The sequence below is a fragment of the Oncorhynchus kisutch genome, linkage group LG4 (genome assembly GCF_002021735.2).
Source record: "Oncorhynchus kisutch isolate 150728-3 linkage group LG4, Okis_V2, whole genome shotgun sequence".
Lineage (NCBI taxonomy): Eukaryota > Metazoa > Chordata > Actinopteri > Salmoniformes > Salmonidae > Oncorhynchus > Oncorhynchus kisutch.
The window spans coordinates 38,356,637-38,373,734 of NC_034177.2; positions in this window are offsets into that span (position 1 = coordinate 38,356,637).

A 17,098-nucleotide genomic window follows, 5' to 3' on the forward strand; every position below is an offset into this window, starting at 1 on the left:
TCTTTAGTGAGTAAGAGTTCAAAGTTTATACCATTCAAAACCAAAGCTCACGCTGAGGTTGGCTTAGTTCTGTAGTTTACATGTTAGTCCTTTTCAACGTATGGACTGTCGTCCTATCGTCTTCGGAACAGATAGTTACATTTTTATCAAGGGCTTATATAGTGGAGGGAGAGAAGGGTGTGTTTCATAGTTTTATAACCCATGTCTCTTCACAGGGGCGGGCCACTGATTGAGCAGATCTCGAACTTTATGAAAACCCAAATCTCTCATTCGGAAGCTAAAATTACATTTAATCTTTTCACAAATAGTGTCATATTTAAACATTTAAATTGCACAACAATTCCATGTGAATCTGATAACCCGAATGTGTAGACTTTCCCAGATACAGTTTATGTTGTCCTGTCATCAGTCAGATGACAACCGAACTGACATATTCATTAAGTACCAACGCATATTTTCAACTGGTTCTATTACCGAAATATGGTTCCTTTCCCCCCACTTGTTTGATGTTCCCAGACTCTCTATGTTTAACAAAGGCTATTCAAAAGTCCTTCAATAGAGTTCGAAAGAGGGAAGGGAGAAAGGTATTTATGGGGGGTCATAAACATTACACACAGGCCAACGTCATGACAGCTGCTTCCATATGTTGCGGTATTATTCTGTTATGTATTTGCTGGGAGTCAGGAAGCAGGTGCAGAAGGTGAATTTAATAATGAATAAATGCAGATAAGCAAAACAAGAAAGAGAGTAATACAGAACATGAATCAAAACAATACTACCTAGTGACTGATGGCTACAGAGGGCTAAATAAAGGGAGAGTAATCAAGGAAAAAAATTATGTCCAGGTGTGCGTAATGATGGATGCCAGGGCCGGTAGTTAGTAAACTGGCCATGTCAGCGGGAGTAGGTGTGACAATTAAGTGCAGTTGGATTAAGTGATGTATTTGAACAAATGAGAAGAGAATCACATGAAAAGTATTTCCAAATGAAACACTGATTCAGTTTGGTGAAAAAAATACTGTGTGATTTTGTGTGTTCTACTTACTCAATTGAAAATATGCTTAAAGTTTTTCAAAAACAGCCTGTTTGTTAATCTGTTTTGAGTTTTGTACTAAGAGTTGTGAAGTCCTGCTCCCAGACAAATTAAACAACTTCTTTGCTCGCTTTGAGGACAATACAGTGCCAATAACACGGCCCGCTACCAAAGCCTGTGGGCTCTCCTTCTCCGTGGCCAACGTGAGTAAAACGTTTAAACGTGTTAACCCTCGCAAGGCTGCTGACCCAGACGGCATCCCTAGCTGTGTCCTCAGAGCATGCGCAGACCAGCTGGCTGGTGTGTTTATGTACATATTCAATCCATCCCTATCCCAGTCTGCTGTCCCCACATGCTTCAAGATGGCCACCATAGTTCCTGTTCAAAAGAAAGCTAAGGTAACTGAACTAAATTACTATTGCCCTGTTGCACTCACTTCTGTCATCTGCTTTGAAATAGTAATCAAGGATCATATCACCTCCACCCTACCTGATACCCTAGACCCACTCCAATTTGCTTACCGCCCCAATAGGTCCACTGATGATGCAATCACCATCACATTGTACACTGCCCTATCCCTTCTGGACAAGAGGAATACCTATGTAAGAATGCTGTTCATTGACTACAGCTCAGCATTTAACACCATTGTACCCTCTTTAATAAATTGACTTAAAGGTATCACTAGTAATAAAGGTATCACTAGTCACTTTAAATAACACCACTTTAATAATGTTTACATGTCCTACATTACTCATCTCATATGTATTCTAAACCATCTACTGCTTCTTGCCTATGTCGCACGGCAATCGCTCATCCATATATTTATATGTACATATACATATTTATCCCTTTACATTTGTGTGTATAAGGTAGTTGTTGTGAATTTGTTAGATTACTTGTTAGATATTACTGCATTGTCAGAACTAGAAGCACAAGCATTTTGCCACACTCGCATTAACATCTGCTAACCATGTGTATGTGAACCATACAATTTGATTTGATGATTTAATGAAACAATATAAAATAAAACAAATGTAATATACACAACAACTGAAATATCTTTAAAGTAAAGTAATGTAAATAAATTATGCTTAAAAAATGTTAAGCAGTAATGGGCAGTCACTGCCATAATTGTATTCATTATCTGTCATCACATTTTATTTTGCCCCTTCTCTCTGTTCTCTACACTCTTACAAAAAAGGCTTCCAAAAGGGTTCTTCGGGTGCCCCAATCGGATAGCCCTTTGAGAAACCCTTTTTAGTTCCAGGGACAACCCTTTTGGGTTCTATGTAGAACCCTCTGTGGAAAGTGTTTTACATGGAACCCAAAGGGTTCTACCTGGAACTAAAAGGGTTCTACCTGGAACCAAAATTGTTCTTGAAAGGGTTATGCTATGGGGACAGCCGAATAACCCTTTTAGATGCTAGATAGCATCTTTTTCTCTACGACTATATGGTGGCCAGTAGTCTAGTGGTTAGAGTGAGGAGCCAGTAAACAAAAGGTCACTAGTACAAATCCCCAGGCTGTCAAGGCCAAAAATCTGCTGATGTGCCCTTGAGCAAGTCAATTAACTGTAATTGCTCCCACCTAATTTGTATTATTTATCTAAACAGGACCCTTTGAGAGACAACATATGAGCCAGCTTTCAAATACAAAGCCACACTATGAACTGTGTCAAAATACCCATGTTTCCTCTGACAGTTTCTTCAGAATACAGATAGTGCAGCACGCAGCAGGAGGAATCAACAGCAGCATGGGAGAAAGGGTCACAGACAAAAAGTGAGGGATGGTTGGATGTCATGCATATGAAAGACATCTTAGGGGTGGAAGACCTTTATTCGTATTAAAAGGCCTTGGTCGGCTATATTCAGAAAGAGAGAGAGAGCGAGAGAGAGAGAGAGAGAGAGAGAGACCCCAAATAGCAGGACCCAAAACATGCTCCTGATGATAATGTGACCCTGACAAAGACATCAGGGCAATGGAGAGCGATCAGACTGAAAAGGACAGGCCTAGACTAGACAGCTGTCAAAGAGAGGGTGGGTATACAATTATGTGTCCCTGTGCGTTCATAAAAGCGAATTTTAATTCATTAGAGAAGAGCAGAGACCATTAAATATAGCCACTCTCCTACTTGGCTTTGCTTGGCAGCCACATCGACAGTGTTGATCTTAATTAAACAGCTAATTACTCTCACTGTGAAAGTCACACTCTGGGATGGGAGGAAGGAGGGGGAGGGAGACGAGAAGGAAAGTGGGGAGAATAAGGAGAAAATTAGGAAGCCGAAAAGTAGAGATTAGGGTTGCAAATGCAGGGTATATTACTAGAAACTTTTACCATTAAAAGTAAGTTTACCAGTAAAGTACCAGAAATCTGTACCTTTTGGGTACTTCAGATTATCACGTTTATGTAATTATCTTTGGCCCGCTGTGTGACCTTATCACATGTAAAATAAATTAAATAATCAAATAAGATTATAAACAAATATGTGAATGACAAAGCTGTAAAACCTGATCCTAATCATAAACCATCAACTTAGTGAATACAATTTGTGTTTTATATGAGGGTTTCTGCATGTAATATCAATTATATTTTACACACTTTTATTTATTTTACTATGTCACTCTGTCTTTGTTCTTAATGTTGTGAAAAAGTAAATCATTGCAGAGTTCATTTAAAATAATGCAGATGCTTTTTTCATTAATTAGGCTATATTCTCTTGAACCATATGGTCTATCCATTAGAAACTCATGGACAATATAGACATAGATTTTATTTAAAAAAATAATTATTCAAGTATAAATTACCAAAGATAACATAGATTGTGTCATGTATTGTCATATTATGTCTTGTTCCTGTTCTTTCTCTTCACTCCGTTTCCCTCTGCTGGTCGTATTAGGTTACCTTCTCTTCCTCTCCTTCCCCCAGCTGTTCCTCATCTTCTCTAACTACCTCGTTCACTCTTTTCCCACCTGTTCCCTTTTTCCCTCTGTTCCTGCTTCTTTCTTTGTCAGATTCTCGTTTGAGTTTCTCATGCCAGAACCAGACTATTGTCTTGTTTGCTTCACCCTTGTCCCATCCTGTCGGAATCTGCCTGTTCTTCTGATGCTACGTGTGATCAGGTACCTCTGTCCGGTACGAACCGCGCCTACCCAGAGAGACCAGCAGTCTGTCGCCGCAACCCAGCTATTCTCCTCTGCTGCTAAGAAGGGGACTCTTTTGTAAATATCAGAAGGACTTTCTGTTTCATTTGTCGCCCTCTCTGAGGGTTGTCTATTTTGCCATTTTCTACATCTGAAGAGGATCTATGTCTTCCCTGTGTTTTTACATTAAAGGACTCTGTTTTTGTTAAACCGCTTTTGGGTCCTCACTCAAGTTCACAACAGATTGACATAAATGATCTGTTATTTACAAAATATTCCGATTTAACTTTGTTAACCTCTCTGAACTACCGATACCGGATCCGGGAGCGTGACTACACCCTCAGGCTCATTACCATAATGCAACGTTAACGATTTCTAAAAATCGCAAATGAAATGAAATAAATATGCCTGCTCTCAAGCTTAGCCTTTTCTTAACAACACTGTCATCTCAGATTTTCCAAATATGCTTTTGAACCATAGAAAATCAATCATTTGTGTAAGAGTGTTGCTGGCTAGCTTAGCATTTAGCGTAGCATTTAGCACAACATTTTCACAAAAACCAGCAAAGGAATCAAATAAAATAATTTACATTTGAAGAACTTCAGATGTTTCAATGAGGAGACTCTCAGTTACATAGATGTCCAGTTTTTCCTGAAAGATTCTTTGTGTAGGACAAATCGCTCCGTTTTGTTACTACACATTTGGCTACCGAACCGAAAATTCAGTCACCAAAACGTCGAACTTTTTTCCGAATTAACTCCATAATATCGACCCGAAACATGGCAAACGTTGTTTGAATCAATCCTCAAGGTGTTTTTTCACATATCTCTTCATTGATATGCCGTTCGTGGAAGCATGGTTTTTCTCAGAATCCCATGGAAAAATACCAGCAGCTGAGTTTTGCACACCAATTTCCACGCAGGACACCGTGCGGAAAATGTAGTCTCTTATGGTCAATCTTCCAATGATATGCCTGCAAATACGTCACAATGCTCCAGACCCCTTGGGGAAACGATAGAAAGGGTAGGCTCATTCCTGTCGCATTCACAGCCATATAAGGAGATGATGCAAATCGGAGCCTCAGAAATCCTGTTCATTTCCTGGTTGCAGAAACATCTTGGCATGAGTTCTGGGGCACTCACAGTGAAAATCTTTGCAGTTCTGGAAACGTCAGAGTGTCTTCTTTCCAAAGCTACCAATTCCATGCATAGTCGAGCTTCTTTTTGTGACAAAATATTGCGCTTAAAACGGGAACGTCTTTTTATCCAAAAATGAAATAGCGCCCCCATAAGCTGAAGAGGTTCAATTACGAGTAACTTTGCAAACCTAGTACAGATGTAAGATGAAGCATGAGTGGGTGAAGGGATGTCATATTGTGTAGTCTATGCAGATGACAAAGTCACATTGTTCTTACAGCTAGGGGTTTCCGCTGAAAAGGCAGAGCGTGAAATTCAAAAATATATTTTTGAAATATGTAACTTTTCTACATTCACACGTGCAATACACCAAATTAAAGCTTAGCTTCTTATGGCTGGGGGGCAGTATTGAGTAGCTTGGATGGATAAATTGCCCAAACTAAACGGCCTGCTCCTCAGTCTTAGTTGCTAATATATGCATATTATTATTAGTATTGGATAGAAAACACTCTAAAGTTCCCAAAACTGTCAAAATATTGTCTGAGTATAGCAGAACTGATATTGCAGGCGAAACCCTGAGGAAAATCAAACCAGGAAGTGGCTTCTATTTTGAAAACTCCATGTTCCATAGCCTGCCTTTGCTCCATTTAAAGGGACATCAACCAGATTATTTTTCCTATCGCTTCCTCAAGGTGTCAAGAGTCTTTAGACATAGTTTCAGGCTCTTATTTTGAAAAATGGGCGAGAACGATAACATTGCGTCATTGTATGGCCGGGTGCCAGCAGCGTTTTGTATGCGTAACAGAGTTTGGGCAGCCATTGTCTGTCCCTCTCCTACTGATAAAGGTAGTTGCGGTTGATATATTATCAATTGTATATTTTAAAAACAACCTGAGGATTGATTATAAAAAAACGTTTGACATGTTTCTGTGGACATTACGGAAACTATTTGGAATTTGTCTGCGTTGTCGTGACCGCTCTTTCCTGTGGATTTCTGAACATAACGCACCAAAAAAACGGAGGTGTTTTGGTGTTACTGTAATTTAATTATACCAATGTGATTTCATTAATTGAATTCCCTTAATCTATTTCATGAGAATTTGTAAGATTCTTGTTTGCATAAAATAGACCAATCTTATCAATAATAGGTAACAGAATTTATTCTCGGAGCGCGCTGCCACATTACCACGAGCAACAGTTTATATAAAATAACATGACGTCATTTCATTGCTCCTAAAATGAATCTCCTCCTCCAGACCGGGTTAAAGGGAACTTTAAAGGTTCATTCTGAGTTCATTCTGACCCCCCTAGCACATACACAGGACACACAACATAACTGAATTAACTTTTGACCCCTCAACATTATCGATCACCACTTAACTGACAGTTCTAATTAACAGAAAAGGCTGTGAGTGCATTCCTAGGTTATCTAAAACACCCCAGAGCTCAGTTTCGTCGGTTCAACCATAGGTTAACTACCTTATCTGCTTACTTAATCTACAACCGTATCAACCTAATACACTACTAAAACATTCGTTTCTGCCTAGTTGGAATGGTGTTCATTATCTTTAATTACTCCTTGTCCGTGTCACACAATCCCTTCTTATGAACTCATATTGTTAATCAGATATAATAAAACAGAGTATAAGTTCCATTTAAAATGATTTGTTCAGTCATTTAATCATAATTTTCCTTACATTTGGATATAAAAATAATCTTTATGGAACAAAAGGAACATTTATTGTGTAACTCAGTCTCGTGAGTGAAAACATCCGAAGATCATCAAAGATAAACAATTAATTTGATTGCTTTTCTGATATTCGTGACCAAGCTACATGATGCTAGGTGTACATAATGTTTTGTCGAGCGATCGATAAATTTACACAAACGCTTGGATTGCTTTCGCTGTAAAGCATATTTTCAAAATCTGACACGACAGGTGGATTAACAAAAGGCTAAACTGTGTTTTCCTATATTGCACTTGTGATTTCATGAATCTAAATATGTTTTGTAATATTGTTTGAATGTGGCGCTATGCAATTATCCCATTGTCGGGATTGCAGACCTAATAAATTAACTTCTTGTTAATCTACCCATCATGTCCGATTTCAAAAAGGCTTTACAGCGAAAGCACAGTCACAAAAATACACACAGCCATTTTCCAGCCAAAGAGAGGAGTCACAAAAAGCAGAAACAGCTAAAATGAATCACTAACCTTTGATGATCTTCATCAGATGGCACTCATAGGACTTCATGTTACACAATACATGTATGTTTTGTTCGACAAAATTCATATTTATATCCAAAATTCTCAGTTTACATTGGCGCTTTATGGTCAGTAATGTTGTGCCTCGAAAACATCCGGCAAATTTTCAGAGAGCCACATGAATTTACAGAAATACTCATAATAAACTTTGATAAAAGATACAAGTATTATGCACAGAATTATAGATATACTTCTCCTTAATGCAACCGCTGTGTCAGATTTCAAAAAAGCTTTACAGAAAAATCAAACCGTGTAATAATCTGAGTACGGTGCTCAGACACAAAAACAAGCCATGCAAATACCCGCCGTGTTGTGGAGTCAGTAATAGTCAGAAATAGTGTTATAAATATTCACTTACCTTTGATGATCTTCATCAGAATGCACTCCCATGAATCCCAGTTCCACAATAAATGTTTGTTTTGTTCGATAAAGTCCATCATTTATGTCCAAATACCTCCTTTTGTTAGCGCGTTTGGTCATGAAATCCAAACTCACGAGGCGCAGGCAAGTCCAGGCGAAAGTTCAGACGAAAAGTTCAAAAAGTTATATTACAGTTCGTAGAAACATGTCAAACGATGTATAGAATCAATCTTTAGGATGTTTTTAACATAAATCTTCAATAATGTTCCAACCGGAGAATTCCTTTGTCTTTAGAATTGCAATGGAACGCAGGTTGCTCTCACGTGTGCACGCGTGATCAGCTTATGGCACTCTGGCAGATCACTGGTTGAATCAGCTCTCATTTGCCCCCACTTCACAGTAGAAGCCTCAAACTAGGTTCTAAAGACTGGTGACATCTACTGGAAGACTTAAGAAGTGCAATATGACCCTATACACACTGTATATTCGATAGGCAATGAGTTGAAAAACTACAACCTTCCCACTTCCTGGTTGGATTTTTGTCAGGTTTTCATCTGCCACATGAGTTCTGTTATACTCACAGACATCATTCAAACCGTTTTAGAAACTTCAGAGTGTTTTCTATCCAATACTACTACTAATAGTATGCATATATTAGCTTCTGGGCCTGAGTAGCAGGAAGGTTACTCTGGGCAGGCTTTTCATCCGAACGTGAAAATGCTGCCCCTTATCCCAAACAGGTTTTAAAGACCAAGTTTGAGAATGGCAAAAATGACCAAGTTAGTCTCTTATGACGAACATGACCTGGAGGCCACAGCTACGGTAAGCTTTAATGTCTCGGCGATAGATACCTTGCATATGCTCTTCTCAGAAACTACTAAAACACATGACAGCAGAAGTGTAAAAGCCATCATCCCTGACAGTCAGATTCATTCAGATGCCAAATACTGAGTGGTCATCGATCCTGCTGTAAAGGCAATTACGAAGTGCTCCGTGTCATAGAGATACAGTCAAGCCGCCTTCCACTACACTCCCCCTTCACCTCTTCTCCCCCTCACCTGATTTTACTCCCAGCGCAGCACATTGATAATTATACATGCTTATCCAGGTGGGAGTTCACTGTCAGATATTTGTGGGTGTCAGCACCTTGGACTTGTAGCCAGGGAGGCAATGTTGTGACTTGACTATCATTAATGTTCCTCTGTTCCTCTTGTGATGTAGAGGTTAATGCAGGCCCTGCAGCCCCAAGCACCACTCCAATTCCCAGGTGCTCTCATTTGTTGACTTCTGTAACCGTAAAAGCCTTGGTTTCATGCATGTTAACATTAGAAGCCTCCTCCCTAAGTTTGTTTTATTCACTGCTTTAGTACACTCTGGCAAACCTGATGTCCTAGCCGTGTCTGAATCCTGGCTTAGGAAGGCCACCAAAAACTCTGAAATCTCCATCCCCAACTACAACATTTTCTGACAAGATAGAGTTGCCAAAGGGGGCAGAGTTTCAATCTACTGCAGAGACAGCCTGCAGAGTTCTGTCATACTATCCAGGTCTGTGCCCAAACAATTCGAGCTTCTACTTTTAAAAATCCATCTTTCCAGAAACAAGTCTCTCACCGTTGCCGATTCATAAGGACCCCCCTCAGCCCCCAGCTGTGCCCTGGACACCATATGTGAATTGATTGCCCCCCATCTATCTTCAGAGTTCGTACTGTTAGGTGACCTAAACTGGGATGTGCTTAACACCCCGGCCGTCCCACAATCTATGCTAGATGCCCTCAATCTTACACAAATTATCAAGGAATCTACCAGGTACAACCCTAAATCCGTAACCATGGGCACTCTCTTAGATATCATCCTGACCAACTTGCCCTCTAAATACACCTCTGCTGTCTTCAAATAGGATCTCAGCGATCACTACCTTATTGCCTGTGTCCGTAATGGGTTCGCGGTCAAACGACCATCCCTCATCATCGTCAAACGCTCCCTAAAACAATTCAGTGAGCAGGCCTTTCTAATCGACCTGGCCCAGGTCTCCTGGAAGGATATTGACCTCATCCCTTCAATAGAGGATGCCTCTTTAAAAGTGCTTTCCTCACCATCTTAAATAAGCATGTCCCATTAAAAAAATGTAGAACTAAGAACAGATATAGCCCTTTGTTCACCCCAGACTTGACTGCCCTTGACCAGCACAAAAACATCCTGTGGTGTTCTGCATGAGCATCGAATAGCCACCACGATATGCACATTTTCAGGGAAGCGTGGAACCAATATACACAGTCAGTTATGAAAGCTAAGGCTAGCTTTATCAAACAGAAATGTGTATCCTGTAGCACTAACTCCAAAAAGTTTTGGGACACTGTAAAGTCCATGGAGAATAAGAGCACCTTCTCCCAGCTGTCCATTGTGTATCTATTATTACTTTTATTATTATGTGTTTTACTTTTCTATTCACTTTCTATTTTCTTTCTCTCTGCATTGTTGGGAAGGGCCCTCAAGTAAGCATTTCACTGTTAGTCCACACCTGTTGTTTACGAAGCATCCACCTCTCCATCCCTCTTCCTTTGCCTGCTGTCCCCTGATCTCTCCATCTCCCCAGAGAGATGACTGGTTTCGCAGGGCAGCCTTGTTTGTCCACTCCTAGTACTCCCTTTGAGGAGAAAACAGCTGTCTGCGTATCAACCTAATACACTACTGTAAGGTATCTGCCCTATATGATCACATCCTGCGGGCCTGTGAGAGGCTTGGGGTCAATTCAGTTTTCAATTGAATTGGAAAATTCCTCATTGACAACCATGGCAATTTAAAATTAAAGTCAGGTGTGTGAAGACTGTGAGACTGACCACGAGTCAGCAGGTGTTTGAAGGAAGACAGGAACTGGTCTTAGATCTGTTCTGAAGGACTGCAAAAACGCTTGAGGGCCTCCGGGGGGGTGAGGGGGGGGTGAAACAGAGACAGAGATGTAGACAGAGATTAGAGATAAGGTAAAGTGAGAGTGGTGAAAAGACAGGGAAAAGGTCAGAAAGAAATAGATAGAAATGAGCAGTGATGGAGAACAGAGAGGGATGGGGTCTGATTATATAGGAGAGAGAGCAGAGCTGCAGCAGTACCGAAGGCTCACTTGTCGCAAAGAGGCTTATGAGTTCAGCATCATGGCGGCCATATTAGCCTGACCCAGGTGGAATTACCCTGAATTATCCCGTTGCCAACTCTGTTCTGCTTAATCCCAATCACTACAGGGGGAGTGATTAGCATTACATTGAACATCGATAAACATTGCAGTAATTATGATCGGTAGAACATCACCACTCTCACTGCACCCATTTGTCAAAACCGGAGTCCTGCAGGGGAGAACTCGTCAGGTAGTGAAACATTATAACGGGGTCAGAAACAGGTGCTGGAGCACATTCTAATTACTCTGTTCTAGAAATCAATTATACACTGCAACTCGCTGCACAGCTCAGGGTCCATGGCTCACTGCTGAGCCTCCCATACACAGCACTGCCCAGCACTGCACATACCCAGCAGTAGCATAAAGCATACCTTCGACAGAAATGTGTTGGTAAGGAACTGACTGACTAAGCAGGTTTGTTATTCAGTGCTGATTTGGATGCCTATAATCTTAACTCCACAGTGCCAATTTAGCTGTTAGAGGAATGCTTTATTTCCTGTTTCTGGTGCTGTAGCGTAAATAGATTCTCCTTTCCTCCACCCCTCCCCACCCTCCTTGCCACTTCAAGCAACAGCTCAGAGAGAGACACAGGTGTTCCGCTGCTTGTTTGTTTTTAAGTTCTAACGTTCTTCCAGACAATCGTGGTTGCAGCCTTTGTTTTGCAAACTACCTTCTCACAGCCCTTCCAAAAAACACGAAAACATTATCTAATCAGTGGCAGACGTGTGTGTGTGTGTGTGTGTGTGTGTGTGTGTGTGTGTGTGTGTGTGTGTGTGTGTGTGTGTGTGTGTGTGTGTGTGTGTGTGTGTGTGTGTGTGTGTGTGTGTGTGTGAGAGAGAGAGTGTGTGCATGCTTGGGAAGGAAATAAAGACAGTTTAATATGTGAGTCATGCATCAGGTGAAGTGTACTGTGAAAGGACATGTATCACAGTCCCACTGACTGCACATGGTACTGCACGCCTGACACTCAACTGTGTTGTGTGAAATGCCAAACTGTTCACGGAGGGGATAATGATGGATGTCTCTCCAGATCATGGTTTTGTAGGGCACACTGACAAAATGGGATACGTACAATGACGCCCCTTAATGATCAGCAGCTGCAATGACAGACACACACACAAGATAAAGAGCTAATATCCACCTTCACTTAGATGTGAAGGTTTGCCAAATAAAACCTGGCTGTATGTCTGTGACTCAGTGTAACAAAACCAGCATTTACACTGCCACTGTGAGGAGTCCACAGCTGAGACCTGGGCTAACTCAGTAGAGGTATGTGATTGGATGAGCTGAAGAGAGAGAATAGAAAGTTTGGTGCACTACAGTTGCAACATTATAAAGGACCGGCATTCCTATTAACTCATAGACAGATTGTCTTCAAGGCTGCCTTTGTATATTCAAGTTCATATCACCAGAACAATAAGAACACTGAAGCAAATGTACAAGAAAACCTTTCTTTGCAGAGAAACAAACTGTACTGTAAACAACCTAGCTACGGTTCAAATTAACGTTCTGAAACCATTTAACATAATCATTGTTCTTCAACTGTTATTACATGAGCTGTAATTGGACTACCAGCTCATTGTTATTGCAGTATAATTTGAGCAGGCACCTCTCAGATTTAACTTAGTTAGTTGTCCGGATCCGGTACCTAATTGTTTCACTATTGTCACCATAAATATTATATTAAAAGCGAACAGCGTTAAATCAAGTTGCCTCCTCATTATTTCTCCTGCCTCCCAGAAAGACCATCACGTAAAAGCTTGGTGATCCTTCTGTGTAATCATCATATCCTGCCACACTGATTCCAGACCTGCTCTCTTATTTGTACATATAAGTTATGGGGAGGGCCAGTGAAGTTAATAGGGGAGACCGAGGATGGTTATAACACTTTTAGCAGTTTTGACTTTGTCTCAAATATAAGGAGTGAAATTATCATTTACCTCACAGGTCAGTTGTAACAGGGTGAAATGTAAGAGCTTGAAAAAATGCATAAACCATGACATGCAACGAAATACTGGAAGCCTTTATTGAGAACCTGAGAACAATTTAGGGTAATTAGGGGGGTATTTTAATCTCGCCATACCCTCTGGGTTTTGTGGTGGATTGCTACGTTAGCTGTCATTTTGTTTGGGTTGCGTTTTCTTGTGTTCTGTTGAACAGGTTTTTTTCTGGGCGGTGTCCGGTTGTTTTGAGGCTACTGTTGTAGTCCTGTTCCTGTTCTTTGGACTTGCTAATAAAATGACCTTTTTTCGTGAATTTGCTCTCTCCTGCACCTGACTCCACACCCACTTCTCCTTGGGGAGATTACTGACAGTTTGTGGTGTCCCTAATGAATTCCACATGTGAACACGTGAACACGTGATTACATGTGATTACATGTGATTTTATATGAAGTGACGACGTGAGCACATGTGAGAACACGATCTCATGTTAAATAAATGTAACATGGGGATGCAAATTTTCAACATGTGATACCAGAAACTACACATGACATTTCACATGTGAAATCATGTACGCATGCACACCTGCCTGTCAGCAGTGTTCACAGACAGTTAATCTCAAGATCTGAAACTTATCTGAGTCAATCAAGCACCACAAGCTCTGTCAACCACTGTCTGTCTACATAGCTTAAAGCTACACAAAGCCTATTGCCTAACTTATTATTGAATGTTATTGAACAACATTCAATAACATTGGAGCCAAATATTCAAGTTCCTCGTGAAGCTCAGACAGTAGCTAGCTACCTGAGCAGGTAAGCAACGCTGAAATTCTGATTTCAATGGGAGATTTGACACTGATTGTAAAAGCTAGCTATGAAGAAGATCTATATACTTTGATTGTCTGTATAACCTTTTTTTGCTAGATTTGACACTGATTGTAGTAGCTAAGATTATAGCTAGCTAACTCCAATGTCTGTAGACATTATGCATTGTCTATATAACGTTAGCTAGCTACATATACAGTGGGGCAAAAAAAGTATTTAGTCAGCCACCAATTGTGCAAGTTCTCCCCCTTAAAAAGATGAGAGGCCTGTAATTTTCATCATAGGTACACTTCAACTATGACAGACAAATTGAGAGAACTTGTTATCAGTATAAAAGACACCTGTCCACAACCTCAAACAGTATATATAGACATTCGTTTCACATTGGAGTCATAGCCATGATTTGCATCAGCTAGAAGACAGATAGCATTTATTGCTGTCTGAATGAGCAATGAGCAGGACATTTCAATGGGACCTAAAGAGATTGAATGTAGCAGAACACTTGCTGCTAGCTAACGTTATAGCTCTGCACATCAGAGACACACAGATTACTAACATTAACTAGCTAGTTACTGTCATGATGTTGCCCTCTTTGGGTACAGCAAGCCCATCCCCCTCTCCCTGCCTCCCCCTGCCTCCTTCAATTAGGCTGCTGTGGTCAGAGAGAGGTTGTAAATTCCTGAGAAGACCCTGCCTCATGGCCACACAGTATAAGAGACAGAGTGAATTTTCATAGAGAACAAAGGAATTTCATCCACCTCACAGAACTTGAGGTCCGAACAAATGTCATGTTCCGGACAAGGTATAAAAGATCGGTGAAGAATCCAGCTATGAACTGGTCCGTTTGCTACATTTTGGGGAAGCTCATGGGAGATGGTGTGGCCACATTGCCATAACGCTGTTTATATAATAGCCTCAGATATGAGGTTTACATCTAATTGTTATATAAGATGAATGAGTGAGTATGATACTGTTTGTAAAATTGTGTGATGTGATTTTGGACTGTTTAATGAAGGAAACTCCAATTCCCTTTTGAGTTGAACTAAATCAGAGGACCACCCCTGAGCCCAGTTAGGGTCAGGCATCCTGGGACAGCCCTTTTCTGCAATTCCGAATAAAACCCAACTTTGAGAAATTATCACCAGACCATGTTTTCCTCCATTACGAGGGTACAAAGGTTGTAGACCATTGCTGAATCTTTTAACCATACCACGTGAACTATCGATACCAACAGAATAAGAACAAGTCTTTGATATTAATTACTAGTCTGCAGCTAGAAATTCGGTATCATTGAACTCGAAGAACGACAACCGCCAAAACATTCTATAACGAATGAATTAATGTCAGTCTGAACAATCCACTCTAACCACAACAGAGAGAGAGGAAGGACACCTTGAGGATGCGATAGGAAAAATAATATGGTTGATATCCCTTTAAATGGAGCAAAGGGAGGCTATGGAACATGGAGTTTTCAAAATAGAAGCCACTTCCTGGTTTGATATTCCTCAACTGCTCTGGTGGACATTCCTGCAGTCAGCATGCCAAATTGCACACTCCCTCAAACCGTGAGACATCTGTGGCATCGTGTTTGTTACGTTCCCCAGGTTCTGTGTTGTTGTGGGTTTGTATTTGTTTCTGTGTGTATTTCAGGAAATGGCTTCCTGAAGTTCTAAGCAGCTGATTGGTCAGACCCATCAATAATTGGAGCTCTGACCCCGCCCTCTCTTCAAAGGATACGGCTGTCTTCAATTTGACTCCTTCTGCAGATTAAAAGCCAGAGTTCCTTTGTAAGGAAGAGAGAGCTTCTGGGTATGCCCCAGTATTGTTTGTTGCTAAGGGAGAGCTTCTTTGATGTCCTGTGTTAGTTGTTGCTCAGACAGTTTTTGTGAAGTATTTTGTAGCCGGTCCAGCTGAGGTATGTTTATGTCAAAAGGAATGTTTTGATTATTGAAATTGTTTGTATTATTCTGTTTGATTTGTTCCAAGGGGGAAGGGGAAGGCACCTTGGGAGTGCTTAGGCAAGAGGCCTGCGGGCATACATATACCTGTAGTATGTACTCTGTCTATGGACCCTAGGTAAGACCTGGGCGGACCACCCCCTGTATTTTGGTTAGCATGGCAGGTGGCGTTAAGAATACAGTGGGGCAAAAAAGTATTTAGTCAGCCACCAATTGTGCAAGTTCTCCCACTTAAAAAAATGAGGCCTGTAATTTTCATCATAGGTACACTTCAACTATGACAGACAAAATGAGAGAAAAAATCCAGAAAATCACATTGTAGGATTTTTAATGAATTTATAAATAAGTATTTGGTCACCTACAAACAAGCAAGATTTCTGGCTCTCACAGACCTGTAACTTCTTCTTTATGAGGCTCCTCTGTCCTCCACCTGTTACCTGTATTATTGGCACCTGTTTGAACTTGTTATCAGTATAAAAGACACCTGTCCCCCCCCCCCCCCCCTCAGTCCAGAGGCATATGCTGCAGTATGCTACATATTGTTATTTTCATTCAAATAAGTGTTTTGGTAACATTCCTGAAATGTACTCTTGAAACATGACAAAACAGCAGATTGAATACACTGCTGATATGAGATTCACACAAACCATATAGCATATCATTCTATATGTAGTAAATGCTTTTCCATAAATTAAACATACTCATGTAAAACATTATATTATTGTGTGACTGTGACAACTGTTGAATGAAATATTACATATGAAAATATGTACACCATATGGTTAAACTAATGACAGTAAAATAGAATCAGAACATTGAATGCATCAAAAATACACAGTAAAGGGTGGCTACTTTGAAGAATCGCGAGTTAACTTTTTGGTTAATACATGATTCCATCTGTGTAATTTCATATTTTTTATGTCTTCACTGTTATTCTACAATGTAGAAAATAGTCAAACTAAAGAGAAACCCTGGAATGAGTAGGTGTGTCTAAACTTTTGACTGGCACTGTATATTTTTTTTAATTGCATGTCACAAGTTCCTCTCAATGGTCTCGCTTCCCTCAGTTTATTTTTAAAGTAAATGGCTGTGCTTGTCCCCAGAAGAGTCCTAGAGTCAGGGCGTGTGACGATTCAATAAAGATCATCTAAATACTTCTTGAGGCAAGTTTAAGGGTGTTAGGCCTAGTAGTGTACCATACAGAATCTTCATGCGATCAACGAAACGTGCAGTTTATTTTTTATTTCATGAAAAGAGGTAGAGTGGTATCATTTC